Genomic DNA, 8,491 nt, shown 5'->3' on the forward strand with positions numbered 1-8,491 from the left:
ATCTATGGGTTAAGTCAACTGGTTTTCCTTAAGTCTCATAGTTTCAATTATGTTTCAACAATATGTTATTGTCAACTCACCGAAGCAGTCTCTCAGTCATGAAAAATTCTTTCCCAAACTTTTGTTTGTTTGTTTAAAAAATTTAATTTAAATTAAATGTACAAGACCAAGCACAGGCACTTTCCAAAAACGAAAAATGAAGCCAAACTGTGAAATCACTCAATGCTTACAGAAGACAGCTCTGATGGGGGGGGGCGGGGCGGGGATGGGGGGTCTTCTCTGGTTGCCTTGGCACAAGCCCTGGTCTTTGGTTGCCCTGGCTCTTCTTCCTCTTTTTCTGCCAGCCCTCCAACAGACCCCAAGGGGAAAGTGCTTTCACAATTCTGGGTCGAGGAGACCTGGCAAATTACAGGCATTTGAACAGAGCAGTTGCTTTCAAAACTGTGCTCTCCAAGATCACACAGAACAACAAGAGCCTGTTCTTGCTCCTGGTCGAAACAGTCCACTACTAGGAAATCAGGGCTCTGGAAGTAGCTTGCTTCACGGTCCGGACTCCTTAGGTGCACGAACAGGGCGCCGCGTGTCTTGCACCGGTAAATCCAAGGCTTGCGGATAATATGCTGGGAAGCCCTCACGTGGCGTTTACATCGCTGAAGGAAGTGATGGCACGAATCTGACGCTGGAAACTGCGTCGGCCTTCACGCTTGAGGCCACGCACCTTCAGCGAGTAAGCCCTGGCGAACTTACCCCCACAGCGGTCACACTGAAATGGTTTAATTCCTGAACGGATGAGCACGTGCTTCTCTTAGGTTCTGAATACCGCTGTGTCTTACCCCACAGGTTGGACACTGAAAGGGTCTGTCTGGACCCTGTGGGCCTGGTGGATCCGTACTGCGGGCAGAAGGAGCAATGTAGAGTGGGTAGGGATACTAAACATTTTCCAGTCGATCTTCATCATCTGCACGAGCATCAGCGCTAGAAGTGCTTTGAGGTGTGGGTAACCCTTCAGTGACACCTCCATCTGGGGAGCCTGCGGGCAGTTCTCCCCCTGCTGCTCCTGGCCAGGCTGGGGCGCCGGCGGCGGGAGGGCACAGGGCTCGCAGCCTCTCCCCTCCCCGCTCCCCGGGACGCTGCGGGACCCTGGGACCGTCTCTAGGGTCCCTGCGCCACGCCCGTGGACAGACTGTGGCTGGGTCATAGCAGCACAGCCTGCGGCGTGCCTGTGAGGTGGGAGCTCTCCCAGAATGTATTTTGTTAATTTTGTTCCCTTAATTTCTAAGAAAAAAAGCCTTTTATTTAAAATTGATTATGATACTGTATGTTGGTCAGAGAATGCTCTTTGGATTATTTGCATCCTTTATAATTCATGAAGGTTTTCTTTGCAGTCAAAACTAGGGTAATGTTTCACATAAACTTAGAAAGAACAGATATTCTCTGCTATTTGTATTGCAACTTTGATACATACCTGTAAAATCTGCATTGTCGGTTATGTTGTTTAGGGCTATATTCCTTGATCTGTATTGCATTGAGAGGCATGTGTTAATTTCTCCGACTATTAGTTTGATTCTATTCCTCCAAGCATCTGTAGCTCTGTATTCTCTCCGTTAAGAACGGTGTTGCAGTAAGGTCTGGGAGCGATAATAAATAATGAGAGTAATTGTTATATTTTCGTTGTGAACCTTTCAGCTTTATAAAGTGACCTTTGCTTTTTCAGTGCTTCCTGGTCTGAATTCTAATATCAAGTATGAGACTCCTCTTCTACATTTCATTTACCTAGTCTTGGTTTATATTTGTCCTTTTATTTTTAAACTTCCTAAATACTGTTTTATAAGATGGGTGTCTCTTATACATGGTAAAATGTCAGATTTTACTTTGTTAGTTATCTGAAAATCTTTGTAATTGGTGACTTAAATAAGCAAAATCCATGTTTATCTGATCAAATGGTTGGTTTTGGTTCTATTTTTTTTAATTTATTAGATTGTAGTCTATGTGAGCTATTTTATTTGTTTTATCTCTTCCTCTGTATAGATCTTTTGGTATATCAGAAGTGAGTCAAGGGAAAAATACTTCCTGAGTTTTTGCATGTTTTATTATAGACCTCCTGGCATTTTGAAGTCAATCCGGCTGAATATGAAATCTTTAGTTCTTATTTTATTTCCTTGATGGACTTAAATTCACTACTTCATTGTCTCCAGGCAAAAACTACGGATGTCATAAAGGTTGATGTCGATTCGATTTTCTTTCTTTTCTAAATAGGAGGATCAAATGTTCCTTTCTGCCAGGATATTCCTGCTTTACAACAGTTGCCCTGTGCTTTCATTCCTTTCTCCAGTCTCCTGGGCTGGATAATAAATTATCTGGTCACTCGAATTAAAAGCAATTTAGACTTTTTCCTGGGATACTCCGAGGATATTTTTTCCTCTCTTTTACTTTAGAATTCAAAATTTTCCTGAAATATTTTTCCTAAAAAGAGTTCCCAAGCATTGGCCACTCAGAGTTGATTTTCCCAAGTATGATGTGTGTGTTCTTTCAACACACACTTACTTTCAAGTCATCTCTATGTCAGGAAACTTTCCTTGGGTTATAGCTTTTGCCTCTTGTTCCATTCTGTTGCTTTGGTTCTCTTCTTAGTGTGTCCCTTCACTCAAATGCTCTCTTGTGTAGCTATTGCTTTCTGTCAAATCATTTTTATCCACGTTTTATTTATCTTATGGCATTAACTCTGGTGTTAACTCACTCTTCTGTTCCATCTAGTTTAATCTTTATTCAAAAACGGTTTTTACTCATTTCATTAGCAATTCTTCCTTAGTTTTTTCAAATCTCTCTCTTCTTCAATCTTCTTATTTCTGGGTATTTCTAATTCTAAGATGGACTTTGCTTTCATAAATGTTATTGGTTTTATAATTTATTCTAACTCACTTTGACAGATTGCGTCTGCTTTGAAGTCTTCTCTTTCTGGTAAAGCATTGTCATTTTTAGAACTCTTATACTCTTTATTCATCCTATATTTTAGATGAAACTTTTATGGGGTCCAACTGTAATGCTTTCTATTGTTCAAGTTTAAAGGAGGTGACTTTTCCTCTATTCTTAGAAGAGGAGGTGGATCTTGGTAACTTTTTTAGCTTCACCACGAGCTCTAGATTCTGGAACTTCCTTTTATTGTTACAATACAGTGCCCGAAAATAGGGTTTTAAACTTTTTTGAAAGTTATCTCTCCCAACTTTGGTCAGGATCCATTTTTTCTTTTTTGCCCCTACTGTCTCTGTCCCTCTTATGTGGATTCCATTCACAGAAATTTCACCTCCCCATGGGCTTTTCCTTGGTGGGATCTTTAAGTTGATTAATTCAGAGCTTTTAGGGCCCAGACATCCCCAGCACCAAATTTCTCTATAGAATCCTTCACTCACCTGCAAACTGGAGCTTGCAGATTTCACGGCCAATTTTGTTGCCTTCCTCAGCTTTCCATGTTTCACCTTTGGACATTAACTGTTAATGAATATTATGTCTTCTGGCTCACAGGGACATTAGAAGTCACTTTACTTTCCGTCCACTTCTCTGCTCATACTTGCAGAAATGACTCATGCAGTTGTCCCAGGTTTGTCTCCACCTTCCTGTGATTTGGGGAACACAAGGCTACCCTAACACCACATACTATTGTAGGTGGCATTCCTGGGTCTTTGGCTTTCCTATACTGTACATAGTGAAGGTGTCCTGCCTAATAGAGTGTGCAGGGATCTGGAAAGATTTTAAAACTATGTTGTTGCCACTCCATTGTCCTTTTTTTTCCCATTTTTAATGGAAGTTGCTCTTGCCTTGATTTTCTTAAAGATTGTAAACATGATTTTAGAGTCATTTTCTATATCCATTAGTTTTCTTTCCTAGGGAACAATTTCTCTTGGTTTGGATTTTGCATATAAAATAGATATAAATATGATTTCTATATGAAATATATACCTAATATATATATATATGACTTTTATATATATGGTTTTGTCTCTAAATTTTTACTTGGATAACTGTTGAATCACAGATCTGTACTTCTGAAACAAATAATGCAACATATTTTGAGAAAAAAGAAAAAGAAGAAGATAACAGGAGAGGAAGAAAAGGGGAGTATGTCAGAGGGGGAGACGAACCATGAGAGATGATGGACTCTGAAAAACAAACTGAGGGTTCTAGAGGGGAGGGGGGTAGGGGGATGGGTTAGCCTGGTGATGGGCATTGAGGAGGGCACGTTCTGCATGGAGCACTGGGTGTTATGAACAAACAATGAATCATGGAACACTGCACCAAAAACTAATGATGTAATATATGGTGATTAACATAACAATAAAAAATTAAAAAAAAAAAGAAGTAAATTTTTACTTGGATATAATCTTGAGTGGAACTTCTCTTTTCTTGTTCATGTCTTCATTTCTTGGAATTTTGCGTTACCTTTATTCAGGCTTTCAGAACCCCCAGTTAAGCACCAGATATCATGATGGCAGCAGAGAGCTCTCACCCACTGAATTGGCCTAATTGCCAATCTGAGGGCTGTCTAGCTCTTCCCTGTCCTATACCACTTTCAGGATAGTGGCTTCTCCTCAAGGGGTGTGCCAAACTGTGGTCACCATCATCTCCAGCCTTCATTCATAGGCAGAAGGATCTGCTCCAGCTTCCTTCTTTACACAGGGATTTCTGATTCTCTTCCCCATTTTGCAACCTATTTCCTCCAAAGAGGCGAACTGTTCTTATAATTCCTATGTCAGCCCCAGTGTCCAGGTGGCCTGTAACTCCAGGCCTAAGCTTCTACTTCATAAAGATATATCTGGTTCCTGGGCACAGCTATATTTGATGGCTAATTTATTGATTATTAGGGAGTGAGGGTGGGTGATGGGAATGGTTGTTAGGAATGTTCTTTACAGGTGAAAGCATGGAGCCATCTTTATTAAAGAATTTTATTAGGCACTTTTTCATGGTTTTATCAAATCATTTTAATTAAAACTAATGAAATATCAGTGTACTACTTAGCAATCATTTACCGGTTACCTAAAGGTGAATGGAAACAATGAATAATCCTCAGAGAATAAAAATACAGATTACATAAATAGGACATATTCAGAAATATCTTCAAAATGTACACAAAAAAACCCACACATGGTAAATGGGTACATAATGCACAGGTACAGATTTTCTAGGTGAGAAATCCATGAGGCAGTAATCTAGAAGAAATGGAAACAAATATTTTACCTCAAGGTAACATCCTGACATTTCTAGGGTCTTCTTTTCCCACTGAGAATTAAATCAGTGTTTCCCATAGAATAAAAGTGGTGTTTACTACACAAAGAAGTTTCCCACTGAAGTTCCTGATATCTTTATAAATCACCATCAATAATTCAATTAGAAATGCAGTAAGTGAAGCAAGGTAGCTTGTCCCAAATGGTATAGCTTAGATCAGTTTGATTCCTGTGATGAAATTTAAGGGTGAACCAACACTTCCAGAAAAAAATTTCCATTTGAGGTAAACTTAGCTGGGGGTTACAGAGTCAGTGTAGCAATTACCAAGGGATTTTTCTGATCAGCAAGGTGAGGTGGCATGTCACTCAATCTCTTCAGCCTACACACTTGCTTCTGCACTGAAGATTAGCCAGGTCATAAGGATAGCTGCTGCTTGCAACCAGTTCCTGTGACCTTGCAACATTATTTCATTTTTCATGTACTGTTGAAATGATTCAAGAAAATGAGTACCCATATATATATGTGTGACTTTGTACACTCAAATCAGATTGTGATCTAACTGATTTTAAATGAAACACCTCTTGATCAACTCAAACTTTGGGACTTAAGTCCTCAGGAATGTAACAGTGCAATTATAGAACAATGGTCCAAAATCTTTTTTTGTTTTTCTTTACCAGCACTTAAAAAAAGTGAGGAATAGGAACCACACATACCAACATACAGTGGTGCCATATGGCAGTGATTCTCAAAGGCAAATACTACCTTCCTCCCATTGCAAGCATACTGAAGGGAAAATACTCCTGCAGAATATTATTTAAAATATATATTTTATATTGAAGATGTGTATATATCTGGGAATACAGTAAATATATAATTTTTAAATATTTATGTACATATTTCAAATATATGTAAAAATTTATTTCTTGATAGTATACTTTTTTCTAAATCCCTAAAATGACACCCAAGGAAGAAGTATTCCCATGGTAAATTATAATAAGTGTTACATAACTATTAGTTTATAATTACATGATGAGATATTTTACAAAGGTTGACTAAAATATTATATGAAAGATGATTTATTATTCATTTTAAAGCTATAGAACTTAGTTCCACTACACGTTAATATTTAAGGAATGTAAATTGGACATCTATTTACAGTCACATCATTAGTGATAAACTTTAACTGTAACTTAATGACTCTAAATTTGACTTACTTTTCAAAGTTTCTAAGTGCATAGGCACAGAAGGGAGAGTAAGAAGGATTTAGGTGGTAAGTGATAATAACAGTGGATGTTAATAATAACTGATAGGTCAAGATCAAGGACTGCGGCATCTGAGATCAAAGGGCAAAGTATTTTTTAAGTTAGTCGTTAAAAGACAACGTTACCTCTGAATAAAGTACATCAAAATCACATATTTTTGTCGGAAACATTATTAGGTAATGAAACTTAAAAGGATAATATATTTTTAAGGAAAAAATTTGTACTGAAATATACTTCTTATTTTATAAGGAACTCTGCCTGACTGTCAGCCTTCCAAGATTATGAAGTAATAATGACCTGTTTAAGCATAAATGTTACAAAGAAGATTTATAGCACATAGTTTGAGAATTCTTTAGTCTCAGTGGAGCGTTGAAAGAGAAAAAGATGTTTATTTCATGGAACATTTAAAAGATAGAATTCAATGACATTTTTATTTCATTTATATTGGATATTTGGAGATTGCCATGGCTGTATCAGTATCTCTCAGTCATAAGAAAACAAATTCCTGAAGACAGAGTGTATCCATATTTTATTAATTAATTAATTTATTTATTTATTTATTCATTCATTTATTTAAGAGAGAGAGAGCACGAGCGGGGGGGGGTCAGAGGAAGAAGGAGAAGCAGACTCCCCACTGAGCAGGGAACCCCATGTGGGGCTCTATGCCAGGACCCAGGGATCATGACCTGATCCAAAATCAAGAGTCCAACGCTTAATGACTGGAGCCACCCAGTCACGCCTGAGTGTATCCATATTTTTAAAAGATTCTGTGAAGACTTCTAATTCCAATAATGACAGACAAGGTAATTTAGACAAACTCCCCCTCAGGAGTTTGGAAACCTTGGTATGATGGTTAACTTTATGTGTCAGCATGGCTGGGCCATGGAATGCCTGGATATTTCTTTAAACATTATTCTTGGGGGATGCCTGGGTAGCTCAGTTGGTTAGGCGACTGCCTTTGGCTCAGGTCATGATCCTGGAGTCCCGGGATCAAGTCCAGCATCAGGTTCCCTGCTTGGCAGGGAGTCTGCTTCTCCCTCTGACCCTCCCCTCTCTCATGTGCTCTCTCTCTCTCTCTCTCATTCTCTCTCTCAAATAAATAAATAAAATCTTAAATAAATAAATAAATAAATAAATAAATAAACATTCTTCTTGGGTGTGTCTATGAGTGTTTCTGGATGAGATTAGCATTTAAATCAGTAGACCTAGTAAAGCAGGTGGATGGGCCTCATCTAATTCATTGGCAGCCAGAATAGAATAAAAGGTTAGCAAAGAATTCGTTCTCTCTGCTTGTTTTAGAGTTGGGACGTCAGTCCTCTTCTGCCTTGGGACTCAGACTTGGACTGAAACTTACACCATCAACTCTCCTGGGTCTCCAGCTTGCCGACTGCAGATTTGGGATTTCTCACATCCATAATCATGTGAACCAATTGCTATAGTATATATCTTATTGGTTCAAGTTAATATACTGAACAAATAAAAATAAGATGTGCACAGAAGGATCAAAGGCATCAGGCAGTTAGCAAATTAGGGATGAACCACTGAATCAAGATGCAAGAGAAAACAAGCTTCAGAATGGTGAGCACAGCATCTGGAAAGGGCTATTTTTCCATAAAGGCACCTGAGGAACTGTGTAGTACAATGCCAAAGGTTTGAATAATATGATAAGGAAGAACTAAAAATGAAGCAATTATTTGCCCAGACTACATTCAAGCTTCAAATCATGTGACTAACCCAGAAAAGCTCCATCAATGCCTAAAAATGAAATAAAGTTTTACTTAATATCTTCATAACCATAAACCTAGAAGAAATGCAGAATTTCTCTTTGAAAGAAAATAATAACATCAAACTAGGCCTTAAGTTACTTCTACAAACAATTTCTATAAGCAACTTATATAAATGGGCACACAATTAAAAATAACCAGCACACAAAGAGAGACAAATGCCAATCAACAGAAATGTATCTGCCATTGAAATAGACCAACAAAGCCTCTCCTATTGGAGTTCTAAAG

At 38.3% G+C, this 8,491-nt stretch overlaps 1 pseudogene; it reads right to left on the minus strand.

Annotated features, from left to right (window-relative positions):
• Nucleotides 1-215: 215 nt before the first annotated feature.
• LOC114213668 (uncharacterized) lies at nt 216-1,198 on the minus strand (annotated as a pseudogene).
• Between the last annotated feature and the right edge of the window lie 7,293 nt (nt 1,199-8,491).

The sequence above is a fragment of the Eumetopias jubatus genome, unplaced genomic scaffold, assembly GCF_037043125.1.
Source record: "Eumetopias jubatus isolate StellerSeaLion01/CBP00866 unplaced genomic scaffold, mEumJub1_p1.0 scaffold_14, whole genome shotgun sequence".
Classification (NCBI taxonomy): Eukaryota; Metazoa; Chordata; class Mammalia; order Carnivora; family Otariidae; genus Eumetopias; species Eumetopias jubatus.